This window comes from Triticum urartu, chromosome 5 (genome assembly GCF_003073215.2).
Source record: "Triticum urartu cultivar G1812 chromosome 5, Tu2.1, whole genome shotgun sequence".
NCBI lineage: Eukaryota > Viridiplantae > Streptophyta > Magnoliopsida > Poales > Poaceae > Triticum > Triticum urartu.
The window spans coordinates 429,170,056-429,193,692 of record NC_053026.1 but is presented as its reverse complement, the minus strand read 5'-3'; positions in this window follow the sequence as shown (position 1 = coordinate 429,193,692).

The following is a 23,637-nucleotide window of genomic DNA, read 5'->3' as shown; positions in this document are numbered from 1 at the left end:
TGTGCTAAGGGCGATGGGCCCAGACCCCTGTGCGCTTAGGTTTAGACCGGCGTGCTGACCTCTCTGTTGTGCCTAGGTGGGGCTGCGACGTGTTGATCTTTCGCGGCCGGGCATGACCCCGAAAAGTGTGTCCGGCCAAATGGGATCAAGCGTGTTGGGGAATGTGGTGCACCCCTGCAGGGAAGTTAATCTATTCGAATAGCCGTGATCTTCGGTAACAGGACGACTTGGAGTTGTACCTTGACCTTATGACAACTAGAACCAGATACTTAATAAAACACACCCTTCCAAGTGCCAGATACAACCGGTGATCGCTCTCTCACAGGGCGACGAGGGGAGGATCATCGGTTAGGATTATGCTATGCGATGCTACTTGGAGGACTTCCGTCTACTCTCTTCTACATGCTGCAAGATGGAGGTTACCAGAAGCGTAGTCTTCGAAAGGACTAGCTATCCCCCTCTTATTCTGGCTTTCTGCAGTTCAGTCCACATATAATAGCCTTATTCCAGTTGATACCAATGCATACATAATGTAGTATAGCTTCTTGCTTGCGAGTACTTTGGATGAGTACTCACGGTTGCTTTCTCCCTCTTTTCCCCCTATCCCTTCTACCTGGTTGTCGCAACCAGATGTTGGAGCCCAGGAGCCAGACGCCACCTTCGACGACGACTCCTACTACACCGGAGGTGCCTACTACTGCGTGATGCCCGCTGACGACGACCAGGAGTAGTTAGGAGGATCCCAGGCAGGAGGCCTGCGCCTCTTTCGATCTGTATCCCAGTTTGTGCTAGCCTTCTTAAGGCAAACTTGTTTAACTTATGTCTGTACTCAGATATTGTTGCTTCCGCTGACTCGTGTATGATCGAGCTCTTGTATTCGAGCCCCCGAGGCCCCTGGCTTGTAATATGATGCTTGTATGACTTATTTTATTTATAGAGTTGTGTTGTGATATCTTCCCGTGAGTCCCTGATCTTGATCGTACACGTTTGCGTGTATGATTAGTGTACGATTGAATCGGGGGCGTCACAAGTTGGTATCAGAGCCGACTGCCTGTAGGAATCCCCCTTCCACACTCCTTGGCCGAAGTCGAGTCTAGACATTGCAAAACTTTTACTAACATGGCCGTGTGCCTTACGGGCCCACGTCGCCATCCGGGTGGTATTAGGATCTTTTATTCCTCGTCTATACTCTGGGATTCTGACTCTCTCCTACTCGGGTTAAATGATTTTGCTAAAATCTAACTCTAGGTTCTCGTTACCACTTCTTGCCGAAGAGCCCCTTCATTACAGATGATCGACTGCTTCAACAGAAGATTCTGGCAATACTCTCTGACGTTCTCCCGAAACCTTATGCCGTTGCTTTTGCAAATTCCCTACCACCGAAATATCCCTATGGATAAGTATTTAGACCTGTCGTGCTTACTTTTATTCCCAGTCGATCTTGTTATTATAAGATACCCCGAGAATACTTTGTGCCTACTGCCTTGCAGTTCTTTGCCACATGCATACCACTACGGATAATTACTCGCATTTATCGAGTATCCGCTCATCCCCAGATATTCATGCAGTTCACAAAATTCTTCGAAATACCATTCGGTCTTCCGAAAATCCTGAGCAACCTATTGCTCCTGAAATTCTTGCTTGCTTGCATTATGGTTAATCCCATAAGTATAGTAATCTTATTGGCAACCTTTGTCAATATCATTTTGAGTCCATTGACTCAATATGTTGCGAATTCTCGCAATCCTCACTCAGATCGTAGAATTCATCCTTCCAGCTCAGATGTCATTTAAAACGTGAGCTGGTCCTCGGCCAATCAGATTGCCATCGATTGTACCCCTAAGTCTATTCAACTTGTCCGTCCTTGATCAGAGCGTTTGCTCCTGATCCCTTGATTTGAAAATCATAATTCCTTTGTTATTTAAACGTTGAATTATTCAGATGTTCTGTAAAACGATGCATTTGCATTCTTTCTTCCTCTGATTGGGTATCGATACTCACATCAGCTCCATTGTGGATCACCATATCCACTGTTGGATTATTATCCGACAATGTCCTTCATAATTAATCACCTTGTGAGTTCTTTCTCCGATACATAATGCCTTTGGTAATTTGTATCCTCTCCTTTTGCCAACCATGCTCTGCTTTCGAGCTGGTAATATTTACTCTCAAAGCTTGTGGTATATGTTTCCACGATACCCTGACGGGTTGAACCTATGCCTTCCTTAATTTGTGTGACCTCGAAAGTTATGCGGGTTATACCCTGCTGACGCTTCGTCAGATAACTTTTCAACACTACAACTTCGAAAAGGGGAGGTAAATGTAAGGTTATGCAATTGAAGAAGTGGGAGTCGACCTTGAACTTTGTGTTCATGCCCATGGACATGATGTCAATCTTATCATTAAAGTTTCTCTTAAATTAATTACTCCCTTGGTATAAGTTCATATTATATCTGGGATCTGGCCTTTTGCAATCGTGGTTTCGACCATGTTCTCTTTTAGGTACCGTTTCTCGTGAAAGTTTAAGCACTTGTCTTCTGCAGAGCAATACCCCAGTCCAACCTCTACTTTGATCTGTCGTCGAGTATTACCCCCTGGTATCTCGAGGATACCACGGGATACATAACTTCTTATGAGTTCTTCATCAACTAATATTCTTGCCGATTCCATTTTTCCAACGGGTTCTCAGTTGTTAGAACCCCTCAAGGACACCGACAACTGAATTGAGTCCGCACTACGATTCAACAACTCTGGTAACCTTCATTACTTACGAGTCTGAACTCGATCACGTCATTCCGAGCCTACTCGGCTATATCATTATCGTGCCAAATTTTAACTGTGCTACCTGGTCCTTCTTTCCGGAGCACAATCGACGATGGGCTAAGCTTACGTCGATCTTCCTTGTCTTATTGTTTCACTCAAACAACAAACTTGATTTCAAGTTTGTGTCGTACCCATGGTTCCAATAACCTTTCGCTTCATCATTCGTTTGACTTGATGTCATCACCGACCGATTACATCTCCATGAAACCTCTCGACAGAAATTGTCATGATCATCATCAACATTTCGAGCTCCTCAAGGATATCAATTGAATTCCTGATGAGAAATACCATCCTTGCCTCGATGATGTGTTATCATCGACCACTCGATTGCCTTCCGTTCAACACAAACTTGTTCGTGTTTTGTGTTATACCTTGAGATCCTTGCTATCCAGCATTTGTTCTCCTTTACCTTGGAGTATTGCCATCTTTTATGTCAAGAATGTTGTGAGAGCTTCACCACCTCTTAAGAATTCTTGGTATCGTGATACTTCTCACCATCACCATTCTCCCTTGGTCCCCGTGTGTTTTTAACCAGGATACCAATATGCTAACGATGTTGTTTGGATTCTTCACTTCTAGCAACCCTATTGCTTTGAAGTTAATGGCCGGCCATTCGTTCTTAGACTATTGATTATTGAATCACCATTCTGACATTGGTCGTGCAACCCAACCCATATTTTGGGCGCACCTTTCAACCAATTTTTAATTGTGTATGTTTTCCATGAGCATACTTCCTTATATCATTTGATCTGACAAATGTTATCTCCTTGTTCACTTAATTGTGGAAATCCATCTTTTGTTAATCTCGATGAATTGTCGCTGATTCCATCAGCCACCTCCTCATTCTCCTTCGATTTAATAATGAACTCATGATTCGGAACTTGCTTCCACAGTTCAATTCCCGAGAATCTTACAATGTTGTCTCGTCAATTTGTCTTGCACCTTTTCTTCTAGGCATCTTGAGTCTGAGGTTTCCTAACACCGATCAGATCTGAATCTCAGCCAGATATGATGGTTGGAACATACTTTCAAGAGTTATAACATTGATCCTCATATGACCTGGTAAGGTGATGTCATGCCAGCACACTGGCCGGAGGACCTACTGTTATAGTTTTCTTATTAGCAGGGTTATCCATTCTTCCATGAGGAAATTGCAAGACTTATTCTGTAAGTTGTTCCTGATGAATCCTTGGTGTATCCAAAGTACGACCTTTGCTTGAAGACTATGTCAATGCTATCTCGAAGCATGTCTATGGTACTTCGATTTTCAACAAGAACATTTAAAGCCCAATGCTAAATGTTTCCTGCTCAATTCTCCAAACACCGTTGTATGGGTAATGCCATGAAATCTTCTCTCCCCTACCTAAGAGTTTTCTACATTATATCATGTCATGGATAATATGTTCTGCTTGTCCTTGGGAAGAATATACCCTTGAAATATGTGTTTAAACCCATTTTCCTTTCCATTGTTCTGTTTAATCTGATAATCATATTTGCCTTTCCATTTGTTGGTTTAACACGTCTTGTGATCTATATGATCTAAGCGGTAATATTCTCCTGCTTATGTAAACACCTCGGTGTACAATTCTGTCAGCAAGACCCTGTTACTATTGTTGATGACATTTCGGTAGCCACCGATGGACGAGAACCTTGCCTATTGGCTCGCCTCGTTCAACGAGCAGGAATGGTTCTCTTCGTCCCTCGCCCTTGGTACCGATGTGTTGCCGACATAACCGACAGACTATCCTCTGACATGCCTTGCTTTCTTGATCGTGCAATACGTCACCGCCCTTCCTGCTTTTAACCCACATGGTGGGCCCATAACCCACAGTTCCTCAGGATCGAACCTTGACTCTCTGTACACCCCCTTCCCAAAGTTATTCCTCGCGCTTGGCTTCGTATTTTAATTCACGGCCACCTTCCTAATGCTCTATTTCTGGTATCAGACGCAATACTTACTCTCGCTGCTCTGACCCTTTCTCACTCTGGTTCAGACTTCGAGCAACTATCTATCCACTTGGAACCCTTATTGTACCTTGTACTTACTCTTGATGTATTCGATATGTTCAACTCGAGAGATAATCTTATGCTCATTCATGGGTTAACCCCCAGTATTTCCCTCATAAGCATTCTGTCGTAGCCGAGCTGCCCCTTACCTATTCGTAAGTACGTTGGAGTTCCCGAGAAAAGAACGACATCACCATGATGACCTGAAGCAGAGAAGTGAAGACAACAATGTAATGGATCGACCTCTCGAGAAGAGTAACCAAGACCAACAAGACCGTTAGAAATTCGCAACCTAATCCCTTCCCCGCACTTCCCCTCTTAAATCTGCGGACGAGATTTCTTGTAGTGGAGGAGAATTGTGACGCCCGGGTAATTAAGCTACAGTTAACCTCTGCTGATGATGCCACGTCACCTCAATTATAGTTGCTAATCTCGAAGTTAGTTCGAAACCAATTCAAATTCAAATTCAAAATCAGGCAAACGATAAAAGTTTTCAAATATTAAAACTAAAATGTTCGGGTGAACCAAATAATGCATAGATAATTATGATGGGAAAACCGCACATTTATAAAATGTTTAAATACATGAGATAAATAAAACAGTAGCAAAACAATTAATTAAATACCTTTTATAATTAGTAAAATGTCAAACTAAGTTATTTGGGGTCTAGATTTTTTTGTGTGACTATGAACTAAGTTGAAATACTAAGTGTATATTTTACTAAATTAAAATGCAACTAAAATAAAGAAAGAAAGAAATAATAAAAGAAAACAGAAAACAAACAAAAGAAAAAAAGAAAAGAGGGAAAGGCCCCCCCCCACTGGGCTTCGGCCTAGCAGGCCGGCCCGTTCAGCCACCGGCCCAACCGGCCACACCCCTCACTCCCATAACCCCCACCCCTGGTCAAACCCTAACCCAGCCGACACCCCACTTGCCCCCCCCCACGATCCCCTTCTCCTCCCCCATCGAACTGGATCGGGATCGGCCCCGATCCCATCGCCCCCGACGCCTTGCGGCTACCCGTCGCCGCCCACCCTCTCCCGTTCTCCGCCGTCGCCCGCCTCCCCAACCTCCCTCTTGTGTGGATCCGGTCGGGGGCAATCGACGCCCCCAAAGCCCTGCGCCGACGCCGGACCACCCCCGCCGGAGCCACCCCGCCACCTGCCGTCGTCTACGTCGCTCGTCCCCATCCTCCTCCTCGCCCCGTGCCGAGGCCGTCGTTCCTGCGCCGCGCCCTCGACCCCGTCGCCCCACCGCACTCGTCGCCGCAACCCGGACGCCGCCCCTTCCTCGTCCTCCTCCTCGAGCATGCCTTGCTCAACTACAGGGCTATGTGAGCCCCCTTCCTTTCCCCTCTTCCTCCCTGGCAGACCCGCCGCCGTGCTTGTTGCCGCTGCTGTAGTGCTTCTCTGTCTCACGCAAGCACACCACGGTGCTTCTGGCATCGCGTGGGAGCTGCCTAGCCCTTCGGTGCTTTGCGTGCGTGCTCCTCGCACCGGCCCCCTCGAGTTCTTGCTTCGGCCGCCGCCTCGCACCGTCCTGCTGCCTTCGCTCCCCCCTGCTCGCCTTGTCGCGCTGACCCTTGCGCCGTCCCCTTGCCCTGCACGCCCCGCTCTCCCACCGCCCACCGCTGGGCGCAATTCGGGCCGGCCGGCTCCCCGCGCCCGCTGGTCGCAGCCAGATGCACCCCGCCCCGCGCGCCCCTGGGTGAGCGCCGTGGCGGGCGCCCACGCGCCGCATCCACCGCCCGGTGCCCGCTAAGGCCACCTAACCCAATGACATGTGGGGCCTAGCCCCTGGAACGTTTATAAAAAAAGATTAAAAGGAAATAAAAATATATATTAATTAATTAATTCGTTAATTAAATTAATTAACTTAATTAATCCTAATTTGATTAACCTAATTAACTACTGTTAATTAACAGTATAGCCAATGACAGGTGGGCCTGCTGTCCAGTTTGACCAAGGTCAAACTGCTGACTGGACTAAGCCTAGTCATTGACAGGAGGGTCCCACTAGACCCCTTTGACCAGTCAGCGTCCCAGTTGACTTGACTGGGAAGTCAACTGGGCCCCACCTGTCAGCCCCTTTAGTACATTGTTGTGTACAAGCTGTGGGTACACTAGCAATTTCACCTTTAATTTTAATAATAATTAAATCAGAAATGATTTAAAATCTTTAGAAAATCATATCTTTTAATCCGCGTAATTCGGATGAATACTTTATACATGAAAGTTGCTCAGAACGACGACGATTTCGGATACGCAGCCCGTTCGTCCGCCACGACGTCCCTAGCATAGTGAACCTGCAACATTTCACCTCCGGTTCATCTGTCCGAAAACGTGGAACCCCGGGGATACTTTCCCGGATGTTTTCCCCCTTCGCCGATATCACCTATCCCTGCGTTAGGTCACCCCTAGCAACGTATTGCCGCGTCTTGCTTTGTGTTACATTTGATTGCTCTGTTATTTATTTTGTTCCCCCTCCGTTACTTCTTTCCGGTAGACTACGAGACTGACGCTGCTGCTGGTACCCCGATCGACTACGATGTTGACGACCCCTCCTTGTCTGAGCAACCAGGCAAGCCCCCCCTTTGATCACCAGATATCGCCTACTCTTCTCTATACTGCTTGCATTAGAGTAGTGTAGCATGTTACTGCTTTCCGTTATTCCTATCCTGATGCATAGCCTGTCCTTGCTACTACTGTTGTTACCATTACCTGCTATCCTACTGCTTAGTATAGGATGCTAGTGTTCCATCAGTGGCCCTACACTCTTGTCCGTCTGCCATGCTATACTACTGGGCCGTGATCACTTCGGGAGGTGATCACGGGCATATACAATATACTTTACACAGTTACCTTACCTGTGATACTGTTCGGAGATGGGGGCTGAAGGGGCAGGTGGCTCCATCCCGGTAGAGGTGGGCCTGGGTTCCCGACGGCCCCCGATGTTACTTTGAGGCGGAGCGAACAGGGCAGGTTCAGACCACCTAGGAGAGAGGTGGGCCTGGCCCTGGTCGGCGTTCGCGGATACTTAACACGCTTAACGAGATCTGGGTATTTGATCTGAGTTTGGCCATTTGGTCTATACGCACTAACCATCTACGCGGGAGTAGTTATGGGTATCCCGGCGTCGTGGTATCAGCCGAAGCCTTCGTGACGTCAGCGACTGAGTGGCGCGCGCCGGATTGGAACGTAAGCCTGCTCTTGTATTAAGGGGGCTAGTTCTGCTTCCGGCCGCGTTCGCAACGTGCAGGTGTGCTAAGGGCGATGGGCCCAGACCCCTGTGCGCTTAGGTTTTAGACCGGCGTGCTGACCTCTCTGTTGTGCCTAGGTGGGGCTGCGACGTGTTGATCTTTCGCGGCCGGGCATGACCCCGAACAGTGTGTCCGGCCAAATGGGATCAAGCGTGTTGGGTTATGTGGTGCACCCCTGCAGGGAAGTTAATCTATTCGAATAGCCGTGATCTTCGGTAACAGGACGACTTGGAGTTGTACCTTGACCTTATGACAACTAGAACCGGATACTTAATAAAACACACCCTTCCAAGTGCCAGATACAACCGGTGATCGCTCTCTCACAGGGCGACGAGGGGAGGATCATCGGTTAGGGTTATGCTATGCGATGCTACTTGGAGGACTTCAGTCTACTCTCTTCTACATGCTGCAAGATGGAGGCTTACCAGAAGCGTAGTCTTCAAAAGGACTAGCTATCCCCCTCTTATTCCGGCTTTCTGCAGTTCAGTCCACATATAATAGCCTTATTCCAGTTGATACCAATGCATACATATGTAGTATAGCTTCTTGCTTGCGAGTACTTTGGATGAGTACTCACGGTTGCTTTCTCCCTCTTTTCCCCCTATCCCTTCTACCTGGTTGTCGCAACCAGATGTTGGAGCCCAGGAGCCAGACGCCACCTTCGACGACGACTCCTACTACACCGGAGGTGCCTACTACTGCGTGATGCCCGCTGACGACGACCAGGAGTAGTTAGGAGGATCCCAGGCAGGAGGCCTGCGCCTCTTTCGATCTGTATCCCAGTTTGTGCTAGCCTTCTTAAGGCAAACTTGTTTAACTTATGTCTGTACTCAGATATTGTTGCTTCCGCTGACTCGTCTATGATCGAGCTCTTGTATTCGAGCCCCCGAGGCCCCTGGCTTGTAATATGATGCTTGTATGACTTATTTTATTTATAGAGTTGTGTTGTGATATCTTCCCGTGAGTCCCTGATCTTGATCGTACACGTTTGCATGTATGATTAGTGTATGATTGAATCGGGGGCGTCACACGCGCGCCTCCTCTGCGTCCGCCATGGCCGCCGCCAGTGACAAACGCCGGAAGAATGTAGCAAAATTCGAGCACGGACTCGAGCACAATGATACGTCCATTTTGCATCATGCTTTTATATCGATATTTATTGCATTATGGGTTGTTATTACACATTATGGCACTATACTTATGCATATTCTCTCTTATTTTACAAGGTTTACATGAAGAGGGAGAATGCCGGAAGCTTGGACTCTGGGCTGGAAAAGGAGCAAATATTAGAGACCTATTATGCACAGCTCCAAAAGTCCTAAAACTTCTCGGAAGACGTTTTCAGAATATATAAAAATAATTCAGCGGAAGAGATTCACCAGGGGGGCCACACCCTGCCCACGAGGGTGGGGGCGCGCCCTACCCCCTGGGCGCCCCCCTACCTCGTGGGCCCCCTGGTGGCCCTCTGGTGGCCATCTTTCTGATATATGAAGTCTTTCAATGGAAAAAAATAGGAAGCCATCTTCTCGGATGAAACTCCGCCGCCACGAGGCGGGAACCTTGGTGGAACCAATCTAGGGCTCGCGGCAGCTGTTCTGCCGGGGAAACTTCCCTCCGAGGGGAATCATCGACCATCGTCATCACCAACGCTCCTCTCATCGGGAGAGGGCAATCTCCATCAACATCTTCATTAGCACCATCTCCTCTCAAAACCCTAGTTCATCTCTTGTGTCCAATTCTTGTCTCCAAGTCCGGGATTGGTGCTAGTAGGTTGCTAGTAGTGTTAGTTACTCCTTGTAGTTGATGCTAGTTGGTTTATTTGGTGGAAGATCATATGTTCAGATCCTATATGCATATTAATACCCCTCTTATTATGAACATGTTTATGCTTTGTGAGTAGTTACGTTTGTTCCTGAGGACATGGGAGAAGTCTTGCTATTAGTAGTCATGTGAATTTGGTATTCGTTCGATATGTTGATGAGATGTATGTTGTCTCTCCTCTAGTGGTGTTATGTGAATGTCGACTACATGACACTTCACCATTATTTGGGCCTAAAGGAAGGCATTGGGAAGTAATAAGTAGATGATGGGTTGCTAGAGTTACAGAATCTTAAACCCTAGTTTATGCGTTGCTTCGTAAGGGGCTGATTTGGATCCATATGTTTCATGCTATGGTTAGGTTTACCTTAATACTTTTGTTGTAGTTGTGGATGCTTGCAATAGAGGTTAATCATAAGTGGGATGCTTGTCCAAGTAAGGACAGTACCCAAGCACCGGTCCACCCACATACCAAATTATCAAAGTACCGAACGCGAATCATATGAGCGTGATGAAAACTAGCTTGATGATATTCCTGTGTGTCCTCGGGAGTGCCTTTCTCTATATAAGAGTTTGTCCAGGCTTGTCCTTTGCTACAAAAAGTATTGGGCCACCTTGCTGCACCTTATTTACTTTTGTTACTTGTTGCTCGTTACAAATTATCCTATCACAAAACTATCTGTTACCACTTGTTTCAGTACTTGCAGAGAATACCTTGCTGGAAACCGCTTATCATTTCCTTCTACTCCTCGTTGGGTTTGACACTCTTACTTATCAAAAGGACTACGATAGATCCCCTATACTTGTGGGTCATCAAGACTCTTTTCTGGCGCCGTTGCTGGGGAGTGAAGGGCCTTTGGTAGGTGGAATTTGGTAAGGAAAATTTTATATAGTGTGCTGAAATTTACTGTCACTTGTTAGTATGGAAAGTAACCTCTGAGGGGCTTGTTCAGGGTATCTTCACCCCGACCAGCAGAGCAAAGAGTTGCTCCTCAACCTACTGAAAATGAAAATGTCTGCTTTGAAATTCCTTCGGGTATGATAGAAAAACTGCTAGCTAATCCCTTTTTAGGAGATGGAACAAAACATCCTCATGAGCATCTAATATATGTGGATGAAGTTTGTGGATTATTTAAGCTTGCAGGTGTACCCGAAGATGTTGTTAAGAAGAAGGTCTTCCCTTTATCTTTGAAGGGAGATGCATCGACATGGTATAGGCGATGTGATGATATGGGGTCTTGGAATTACAAACAGTTGAAATTGGAATTTCATCAGAAGTTTTATCCTATGCATCTGGTTCATCGTGATCGCAATTATATATATAAATTTTTGCCTCGCGAAGGAGAAAGCATCGCTCAAGCTTGGGGAGGCTTAAATCAATGTTATATTCATGCCCCAATCATGAGCTCTCAAGAGAAATGATTATTCAAAATTTTTATGCTTGGCTTTCTGATACCAATCGCACCGTGCTTGATACTTCTTGTGCTGGCTCTTTTATGATGAAGACTATTGAATTCAAATGGGATTTATTGGAAAGAATTAAACGCAACTCTGAAGATTGGGACCTCGACAAAGGTAAGGAGTCAGGTATGACACCTAGGTTTGATTATGTTAAATCTTTTATGGATACCTATGTTTTCCGTAAATTTAGCACTAAATATGGACTTGACTCTGAGATAGTAGCTTCTTTCTGTGAATCTTTTGCTACTTATGTTGATCTCCCCAAGGAGAAGTGGTTTAATTATCATCCTCCCATAGAAGTAAAAGTAGCCGCACCTATTAAAGTTGAAGAAAAGATTGTCACTTATAATGATCCTATTGTTCCTTCTTCTTATATTGAGAAACCACCTTTTCCTGTTAGGATAAAGGATCATGCTAAAGCTTCAACTGTGGTTCGTAAAAGAAATATTAAAACATATACACCTCATGAGCAAATTAAAGTTGAACCTGATATTGCTATTGGTAAAGATCTCTTGTCTGATAATATTGATGGTCATGTTATTTATTTCTGTGATGAAACTGCTAGAATTGCTAAACCTTGTGCTAAAGATAAACCTAGACCTGTGGTAGGCATGCCTGTTATTTCTGTTAAAATAGGAGATCATTGTTATCATGGTTTATGTGATGTGGGTGCCAGTGCTAGTGCAATACCTATTAGCCTATATAGAGAAATTATGCATGATATTGCGCCTGTTGAGTTAGAAGATATTGATGTCACAATTAAACTTGCCAATAGAGATACTATTTGAGCAATGGGAATTGTTAGAGATATTGAAGTCTTGTGTGGGAAAACTAAATATCCTGCTGATTGTTTGGTTCTTGGTTCCCCACAAGATAGCTTTTGTCCCATTATATTTGGTAGACCCTTCTTAAACACTCTTAATGCTACCATAGATTGCAAAAGGGATGTTGTTACTATCAGTTTAGATGATATGACTCATGAATTTAATTTCTCTAAATTTAGTAGACAACACCGTGAAGAAGAATTACCTAGTAAGGATGAAATTACTGGTCTTGCTTCTATTGCCGTACCTCCTAGTGATCCTTTAGAAAAATATTTGCTAGACCATGAAAATGACATGTTTATGAATGAAAGAAGGGAAATAGATGAAGTATTCTTTAAACAGGAACCTATTCTGAAACACAATTTGCCTTTTGAAATCCTAGGGGATCCTCCTCCACCAAGGGTGATGCCGTGTTTGAGCTTAAACCGTTACTTGATACTCTTAAATATGCTTATCTTGATGAGAAAAAGATATATCATGTTATTATTAGTGCTAATCTTTCAGAGCATGAGGAGGAGAGATTATTGAAAACTCTGAAGAAGCATTGTGCTGCTATTGGGTATACTCTTGATGATCTTAAGGGCATTAGTCCCACTCTATGTCAACATAAAATTAATTTGGAAGAAGATGCTAAACCAGTTCGTGATCATCAACGACGGCTGAATCCTAAAATGAAAGAAGTGGTAAGAAAGGTGAGGCAGGTATAATTTATCTCGTTGCTGATAGTCAGTGGGTAAGTCATGTTCATTGTGTCCCTAAGAAGTGAGGTATTACTGTCGTTCCTAATGATAAAGATGAATTGATTCCTTAAAGAATTATTACAGGTTATAGGATGGTAATTGATTTCCGCAAATTAAATAAGGCCACTAAAAAGGATCATTACCCCTTACCTTTTATCGATCAAATTCTAGAAACATTATCCAAACATACACATTTTTGCTTTCTAGATGGTTATTCTGATTTTTCTCAAATACCTGTGTCAGCCAAAGATCAATCAAAGACTACTTTTACTTGCCCTTTTGGTACTTTTGCTTATAGACGTATGCCTTTTGGTCTATGTAATGCACCTGCTACCTTTCAAAGATACATGATGGCTATATTCTCTGACTTTTGTGGAAAGATTTGTGAGGTTTTCATGGACAATTTCTCTGTCTATGGATCTTCTTTTGATGATTTCTTGAGCAACCTTGATCGAGTTTTGCAGAGATGCGAAGAAACTAATCTTGTCTTGAATTGGGAAAAGTGCCACTTTATGGTTAATGAAAATATTGTCTTGGGGCACAAAGTTTCTGAAAGAGGTATTGAGGTTGATAAAGCCAAGGTTGATGCTATTGAGAAGATGCCATGTCCCAAGGACATCAAAGGTATAAGAATTTTCCTTAGTCATGCCGGATTTTATAGGAGGTTCATTAAGGACTTCTCAAAAATTTCTCGGCCTCTGACTAATTTATTACAAAAAGATATACCATTTAATTTTGATGATGATTGTGTAGAAGCATTTGAAATACTTAAGAAAGCATTGATCTCTGCACCTATCATTCAGCCACCTGATTGGAATTTACCCTTTGAAATTATGTGTGATGCTAGTGATTATGCTGTAGGTGCTGTTCTAGGTCAAAGAGTTGATAAGAAATTAAATTTTATTCAATATGCTACTAAAACCCTAGACAATGCTCAAAGAAATTACACTACTACTGAAAAGAATTCTTAGCAGTTGTATTTGCTTGTGATAAGTTCAGACCTTATATTGTTGATTCGAAAGTAACTATTCACACTGATCATGCTGCTATTAAATATCTTATGGAAAAGAAAGATGCTAAACCTAGACTTATTAGATGGGTTCTCTTGCTACAAGAATTTGATTTACATATCGTTGATAGAAAGGGAGCTGAGAACCCCATTGCAGACAACTTGTCTAGGCTAGAAAATGTGCTTGATGACCCACTACTTATTGATGATAGCTTTCCCGATGAGCAATTAAATGTCATAAATACCTCTCATACTGCTCCATGGATCATGGTATGCTGATTATGCTAATTACATTGTTGCTAAGTTTATACCACCTAGTTTCACATACCAGCAAAAGAAAAAGTTCTTCTATGATTTGAGGCATTACTTTTGGGATGACCCACATCTTTATAAAGAAGGAGTAGATGGTGTTATTAGACATTGTGTACCTGAGATGAACAGGAACAGATCATACGCAAGTGTCACTTTGAAGCTTATGGGCCTAGAGGAAGGCATTGGGAAGTAATAAGTAGATGATGGGTTGCTAGAGCGACAGAAGCTTAAACCCTAGTTTATGCGTTGCTTCGTAAGGGGCTGATTTGGATGCATATGTTTCATGCTATGGTTAGGTTTACCTTAATACTTTTGTTGTAGTTGTGGATGCTTGCAATAGAGGTTAATCATAAGTGGGATGCTTGTTCAAGTAAGAATAGCACCCAAGCACCGGTCCACCCACATATCAAATTATCAAAGTATCGAACGCGAATCATATGAACGTGATGAAAACTAGCTTGACGATATTCCCATGTGTCCTCGGGAGCGCTTTTCCTATTATAAGAGTTTGTTCCGGCTTGTCCTTTGCTACAAAAAGGATTGGGCCACCTTGCTGCACTTTATTTACTTTTGTTACTATTTGCTCGTTACAATTTATCTTATCACAAAACTATCTGTTACCACTTATTTCAGTACCTGCAGAGAATACCTTGCTGGAAACCGCTTATCATTTCCTTCTGTTCCTCGTTGGGTTCGACACTCTTACTTATCGAAAGGACTACGATAGATCCCCTATACTTGTGGGTCATCAAGACTCTTTTCTGGTGCCATTGCTGGGGAATGTAGCGCCTTTGGTAGGTGGAATTTGGTAAGGAAAAATTAATATAGTGTGCTGAAATTTACTGTCACTTTTTACCATGGAAAGTAATTCTATGAGGGGCTTGTTCGGGGTATCTTCACCCCGTCCAGTAGAGCAAAGAGTTGCTCCTCAACCTACTGAACCTATTGAAAATGAAACTCCTTTTGAATTTCCTTCGGGTATGATGGAAAGACTGCTAGCTGACCCTTTTACAGGAGATGGAACAAAGCATCCTGATGAGCACTTAATATATGTGGATGAAGTTTGTGGATTATTTAAGCTTGCAGGTATACCTGATGATGTTGCTAAGAAGAAGGTCTTCCCTTTATCTTTGAAGGGAGACGCATTGATATGGTATAGGCTATGTGATGATATGAGATCATGGGACTATAAAAGATTGAAATTGGAATTTCATCAGAAGTATTACCCTATGCATCTTGTTCACCGTGATCACAATTATATATATAATTTCTGGCCTCGCGAAGGATAAACCATCGCTCAAGCTTGGGGGAGGCTTAAATCAATGTTATATTCATGCCCCAATCATGAGCTCTCAAGAGAAATGATTATTCAAAATTTATATGCTCGGCTTTCTGAAAACAATCGCACCATGCTCGATACTTCTTGTGCTGGCTCTTTTATGATGAAGACTATTGAATTCAGATGGAATTTATTGGATAGAGTTAAATGCAACTCTGAAGATTGGGACCTCGACGAAGGTAAAGAGTCAGGTATGACACCTAAGTTTGATTGTGTTAAATCTTCTATGGACACCGATATTTTCCGTAAGTTTAGCACTAAATATGGACTTGACTCTGAGATTGTAGCTTCTTTCTGTGAATCTTTTGCTACTTATGTTGATCTCCCTAAGGAGAAGTGGTTTAAATATCATCCTCCCATAGAAGTAAAAGTAGCTGCACCTATTAAAGTTGAAGAAAAGACTATCATTTACAATGATCCTATTGTTCATACTGCTTATGTTGAGAAACCACCTTTCCCTGTTAGAGTAAAGGATCATGCTAAAGCTTCAACTGTTGTTCGTAAAAGCAATATTAAAACTTATACACCTCCTGAGCAAGTTAAAGTAGAACCTAATATTGCTATTGTTAAAGATATCTTGTCTAATAATATTGATGGGCATGTTATTCAGTTCGAAGGTGAAACAACTAGAATTGCTAAACCCTGTGCTAAAGATAAACATAGACCTGTGGTAGATGTGCTTGTTATTTCTGTTAAAATAGGAGATCATTGTTATCATGGCTTATGTGATATGGGTGCCAGTGCTAGTGTTATACCTCATGACTTATACAAAGAAATTATGCATGATATTGCACCTGCAGAGTTAGAAAATATTGATGTCACAATTAAACTTGCCAATAGAGATACTATTTCACCAATTGGAATTGTTAGAGATGTTGAAGTCTTGTGTGGGAAAACTAAATATCCTGCTGATTTTCTTGTTCTTACTTCTCCGCAAGATAGCTTTTGTCCCATTATATTTGGTAGACCCTTCTTGAATACTGTTAATGCTAAGATAGACTGCGAAAAGAATGTTGTTACTATTGGCTTGGATTATATGGTTCATGAGTTTAATTTCTCTAAATTTAGTAAACAACATCGTGAGGAAGAATTACCTAGTAAGGATGAAATTATTGGTCTTGCTTCTATTGCCGTACCTCCTAGTGATCCTTTAGAACACTATTTGCTAGACCATGAAAATAATATGTTCATGAATGAAAAAAGGGAAATAGATGAAGTATTCTTTAAACAGGAACCTATTCTGCAACACAATTTGCCTATTGAAATTTTAGGGGATCCTCCTCCACCCAAGGGTGATCCCGTGTTTGAGCTTAAACTTTTGCCTGATAATCTTAAATATGCTTATCTTGATGAAAAGAAGATATATCCTGTTATTATTAGTGCTAACCTTTCAGAGCATGAAGAGGAAAGATTATTGAAAACTCTGAAGAAGCATCGTGCCGCTATTGGATATACTCTTGATGATCTTAAGGACATTAGCCCACTCTATGTCAACATAAAATAAATTTGGAAGCAGATGCCAAACCAGTTCGTGATCCTCAACGATGTCTGAATCCTAAAATGAAAGAAGTGGTAAGAAAAGAAATACTTAAGCTTCTGGAGGCAGGTATAATCTATCCCATTGCTGATAGTGAGTGGGTAAGTCCTGTCCATTGTGTCCCTAAGAAGGGAGGTATTACTGTTGTTCCTAATGATAAAGATGAATTGATTCCACAAAGAATTATCACAGGTTATATGATAGTAATTGATTTCCGCTAATTAAATAAAGCTACTAAGAAGATCATTACCCCTTACCTTTTATTGATCAAGTGCTAGAAAGATTATGCAAACATACACACTATTGCTTTCTAGATGGTTATTCTGGTTTCTCTCAAATACCCGTGTCGGCTAGAGATCAATCAAAGACTACTTTTACATGCCCTTTTGGTACTTTTGCTTATAGACGTATGCCTTTTGGTTTATGTAATGCACCTGCTACCTTTCAAAGATGAATGATGGCTATATTCTCCGACTTTTGTGAAAAGATTTGTGAGGTTTTCATGGACGACTTTTCCATCTATGGTTCCTCTTTCGATGATTGCTTGAGCAATCTTGATCGAGTTTTGCAGAGATGTGAAGAAACTAATCGTCTCTTGAATTGGGAAAAGTGCCACTTTATGGTTAATGAAGGTATTGTCTTGGGGCACAAAGTTTCTGAAAGAGGTATTGAAGTTGATAAAGCCAAGGTTGATGCTATTGAAAAGATGCCATGTCCCAAGGACATCAAAGGTATAAGAAGTTTCCTTGGTCACGCTGGATTTTATAGGAGGTTCATTAAGGACTTCTCAAAAATTTCTCGGCCTCTGACTAATTTATTGCAAAAAGATATACCATTTCTCTTTGATGATGATTGTGTAGAAGCATTTGAAATACTTAAGAAAGCATTAGTCTCTGCACCTGTTGTTCAGCCACCTGATTGGAATTTACCCTTTGAAATTATGTGTGATGCCAGTGTTTATGTTGTAGGTGCTGTTCTAGGGCAAAGAGTTGATAAGAAATTAAATGTTATTCATTATGCTAGTAAGACCTAGACAATGCTCAAAGAAATTATGCTACTACTGAAAAAGAACTTTTAGCAGTTGTATTTGCTTGTGATAAGTTCAGATCTTATATTGTTGATTCTAAAGTAACTATTCAAACTGATCATGCTGCTATTAAATACCTTATGAAAAAATAAAGATGCTAAACCTAGACTTATTAGATGGGTTCTCTTGCTACAAGAATTTGATTTGCATATTGTTGATAGAAAGGGAGCTGAGAACCCCGTTGCAAACAACTTGTCTAGGTTAGAAAATATTCTTGATGACCCACTGCCTATTAATGATAACTTTCCTGATGAACAATTAAATGTTATAAGTACTTCTCGTAGTACTCCATGGTATGCTGATTATGCTAATTATATTGTTGCTAAGTTTATACCACCTAGCTTCACATACCAGCAAAAGAAAAAGTTCTTCTATGAATTGAGACATTACTTTTGGGATGACCCACATCTTTATAAAGAAGGAGTAGATGGTGTTATTAGACGTTGTGTACTTGAGCATGAATAGGAACAGATCCTACGCAAGTGTCATTCCGAGTCTTATGGAGGACACCACGCTGGAGATAGAACTGCACATAAGGTATTGCAATCTGGTTTTTATTGGCCTACTCTCTTCAAGGATGCCCGTAAGTTTGTCTTTTCTTGTGATGAATGTCAAAGAATTGGTAATATTAGTAGACGTCAAGAAATGCCTATGAATTATTCTCTTGTTATTGAACCGTTTGATGTTTGGGGCTTTGACCTTTTCCTAACTCTAATGGATACACACATATCCTAGTTGCTGTTGATTACGTTACTAAGTGGGTAGAAGCTATTCCAACTAGTAGTGCTGATCATAACACTTCTATTAAAATGCTTAAAGAAGTTATTTTTCTGAGGTTTAGAGTCCCTAGATATTTAATGACCGATGGTGGTTCACACTTTATTCATGGTGCCTTCCGTAAAATGCTTGCTAAATATGATGTTAACCATAGAATTGCATCTCCTTATCACCCACAGTCTAGTGGTCAAGTAGAGTTGAGCAATAGAGAGCTCAAATTAATTTTGCAAAAGACTGTTAATAGGTCCAGAAAGAATTGGTCTAAGAAACTTGATGATGCATTATGGGCATATAGAACTGCATACAAAAATCCTATGGGCATGTCTCCGTATAAAATGGTTTCTGGAAAAGCATGTCACTTACCTCTCAAACTAGAACATAAGGCATATTGGGCTATTAAAGAGCTCAACTATGATTTCAAACTTGCCGGTGAGAAGAGGTTATTTGATATTAGCTCACTTGATGAATGGAGAACCCAAGCTTATGAAAATGCCAAGTTGTTTAAAGAAAAAGTTAAAAGATGGCATGACAAGAGGATACAAAAGTGTGATTTTAATGTAGGTGATTATGTATTGCTATACAACTCTCGTTTAAGATTTTTTGCAGGAAAACTTCTCTCTAAATGGGAAGGCCCCTACGTCATCGAAGAGGTCTATCGTTCCGGTGCCATAAAAATCAACAACTTCGAGGGCACAAATCCGAAGGTGGTAAACGGTCAAAGAATTAAACATTATATCTCAGGTAATCCCATAAATGTTGAAACCAATATTATTGAAACCATAACCCCGGAGGAATACATAAGAGACACTTTCCGGAACGTTTCAGACCCTGAAAAGGAATAGGTATGTGGTGTGGTAAGTAAACCGACTCCAAAACAATTTTTAAGGCAATATTTCTCCGTTTTGGAATATTTAGAAAAATAGAAAAATAAGTAGCAGTCCGGGAAGGACACAAGGGCCCCACGAGGGTGGTGGGCGTGCCATACCCCCTGGGCGCGCCCCCTACCTTGTGAGCACCTCGCGTGCCTTCCGGACTCCGTTTTCTTGCACGATACGTATTTTGGTCGGTAAAAATTCATTATATATTCTCCCGAAGGTTTTGACTCCCGTATCACAGAAAAATCTCCTATTTTTGTTTCGAGCTATTTTTCTGACAGATCTAGATTATCATGACTGTAACGCCCTCGATGCGGCTATATCTCCCACGTGTCGAAGCGCGACTTAGAGGCATAACCGCATTGAAAGCAATGTCGCAAGTGAGGTAATCTTCACACAACCCATGTAATACATAAGGGAAAGAGATACATAGTTGGCTTACAATCGCCACTTCACACAATTACATGAATAAAGCATTACATCATCCAAATACAATCAAGGCCCGACTACGGAGCCAAAATAAAAGAAGACTACCCCAAATGCTACACAGATCCCCGATCAACCCCAACTGGGCTCCACTACTGATCAACAAGAACGAAACAAAACAAAGGACAAAATCTTCATCGAGCTCCTCCTTGAGCTTGGTTGCGTCATCTGCATGGTCCAACGCACCTGCAAACTGGTTTTTGGAAGTATCTGTGAGTCACGGGGACTCAGCAATCTCACACCCTCGCGATCAAGACTATTTAAGCTTATAGGAAGGGTAAAAGGTATGAGGTGGAGCTACAACAAGCGGCTAGCATATTTGGTGGCTAACATACGCAAATGAGAGCGAGAAGAGAAGGCAAAAGCACGGTCGAGAAACTATGATCAAGAAGTGATCCTACAACAACCTACGTCAAGCATAACTCCAACACCGTGTTCACTTCCCGGTCTCCGCCGGAAAGAGACCATCACGGTTACACACGCGGTTGATGTATTTTAATTAAGGTCAACTTCAGGTTTTCTACAACCGGACATTAACAAATTCCCATCTGCCCATAACCGCGGGCACGGCTTTCGAAAGTTCAAAACCCTGCAGGGGTGTCCCAACTTAGCCCATCACAAGCTCTCATGGTCAACGAAGGATATTCCTTCTAGCGGGAAGACCCGATCAGGCTCGGAATCCCGGTTACAAGACATCCTCGACAATGGTAAAACAAGTCCAGCAAGACCGCCCGATGCGCCGACATCCTGAAAGGAGCTGCTCATATCTCGTTCTCAGGGCAACACCGGATGAGACATCCTACGAGTAAAACCAGCCCTCAAGTTTCCCCGAGGTGGCCCCGCAGTCTTCTCAGTTCGGACCAACACTTTGACAAGCACTGGCCCGGGGGGTTAAAATAAAGATGACCCTTGGGCTGGCCTAACCCAAGGGAAAAAGGCTAGGTGGCGAATGGTAAAACCAAGGTTGGGCCTTGCTGGAGGAGTTTCATTCAAAGTGAACTGTCAAGGGGTTCCCATTATAACCCAACCGCGTAAGGAACGCAAAATCCGGGAACATAACACCGATATGACGGAAACTAGGGCGGCAAGAGTGGAACAAAACACCAGGCATAAGGCCGAGCCTTCCACCCTTTACCAAGTATATAGATGCATTAATTAGATAAGAGATATTGTGATATCCCAACAAGTAAACATGTTCCAACAAGGAACAATATCTCCATGTTCCAACAAGGAACAAACTTCAATCTTCACGTGCAACTAACAACGCTATAAGAGGGGCTGAGCAAAGCGGTAACATAGCCAAACAACAGTCTGCTAGGACAAGGTGGGTTAGAGGCTTGGTTCAACAATATGGGAGGCATGATAAGCAAGTGGTAGGTATCGCAGCATAGGCATAGCAAAAGAGCGAGCAACTAGCAACCAACGATAGAAGTGATTTCGAGGGTATGGTCATCTTGCTTGAAATCCCGCAATAAGAAGAACGAGTCCATGAAGAAGACAAATGGACGAAGTCGAACGGATCCTCGCAAACGCGACGTTATCGGAACCAACCCGAAGAAGCAACACCGGAAAGAAGCAAACAATCATGGTAATCAACCATCACATAATCATGGCATGATGCACAATCAAGTATGATGCATGTCCGGTTAAATGATACATGGCATGGCATGGCAAAGTGCACAAACAACACTACAAGTTAAGTGGATCTCAATATGCAACGAGTTGCATATTGACGGAACACCACATTCAAGTTATGTAGTTCGATCTCGTTTATGTACCCAACAATATTAAATGTTGTTAAACATGGCAAGAGGGTGAAGCAAAGTAAAACTACCTATCTAGTCAAGGTTAAATGAGGCCGGAAGCAACGAACAACAATTCCGGTAAATCCCCATATGCATATATTAGGTTTGGTATTGTTCTGCCCTAAACACAATTTTTGAGTTGTTAAACATGCAAAATAAAGCCATCATGATAATCTAGGCATTTTCTACCCCATTTACATATAGAGATTATTTAAAACCGAGCTACGGTTATTTAGTTATGAAATAAATCATTTTAACATGGAAATATGGGAAAATATATGCAAACATGATATTAAACATTTTAAACATGGATGAAAATGACATATTATGAAACTACACAAAATTCTAAGCAACTTTCATGTTAAGTTTGTTTAAATCCGATGCACGGTTAAAGAGTTATTATATGCATGAAGTTAGAGGGTTTTTCTGTAAAACTATAATTCCCCGATTAATTAGCAAAACACAAAGGCCAGAAAAAAATGGAATGGGCCGAAACTGGCAGGCCCAGAGGTGCACAGGGGAGGCTGGGGCTGCTCACCACTAGGCCTTGTCCCAACTAGTGGAGAGGGAAGGCCTGCAGGGGGCGCGCAGCTAGGCCTGCTAGCACTGCGCTCGGTCAACGCGTGAGCGAGACGAGCGGGTAAGCTGCTGCTGTTTGTTTCTAAAGAACAGAAACAACATCACGCCCATGGACATGCAGGCGACGACGGCAGGGGGGTCCCGGCGACGGGGACGGCGGGAACCAGTGGGAACGGGCGGATCGAGTCGTGCGGTGTCAGTTCCGGGCAACGGTGGCGGCAGATGAAGCTCGGGCGCGGGACATGGCGGCGGTCCTGCTCGAACAGAGAGGCACGAGCAATGGAGAGGGGAGGAAAGGAGAAAAAGCGCGAGGCGAAGGGAGAGGGAAGCGGCGGCAGGGCTCACCGGAGCGCATGGGGCGGCGTGGAGTAGCTGCTTGCTCCGGCGAGGTCTAGCTGTGGAGGCGCGCCGGCGCCGAGGTGTGGCGAGACGCGGGCGTCCTCCTCTGCTCAAAGCAGAGGCCGGAACTGTCGTTGGCGGCGCACCGGAAGTTGACAACGGCGAGGAGCAGCAGGGATGGGGGTCTGACGACGGGACGGTGACGGCGATGGACTTGGCACAGAGGAGGCCAGCGGGAGGAAGATCCTCTCAGGCACGCTCGGGGTCGAGCTCGCGCGCGAGGCCCTCGGGCACGAGGAGCTGGGTACGCTGCAGGCTCGGGGAGGCATCGGAGGATCGATCGGAGGAGGCCATGGCGCTCCCTCTAAAACAGCACACGAGGAGAGGGAGTGGTTAGCGAAGAGAAGAAAACAGGGAAAGGAAGGGAAAGGAAACGGAGGGGGCGATGCGAGTTCCTGGGGGTGGTCGTCGGGCGAGGAAGGAGGCCACGGAGGAGCTTCGGTGGCCGGCTGGTGCACGGGTTGTTGGGGCCTCGGGCGCTCGGGGCTGCAGGAGGTGGAC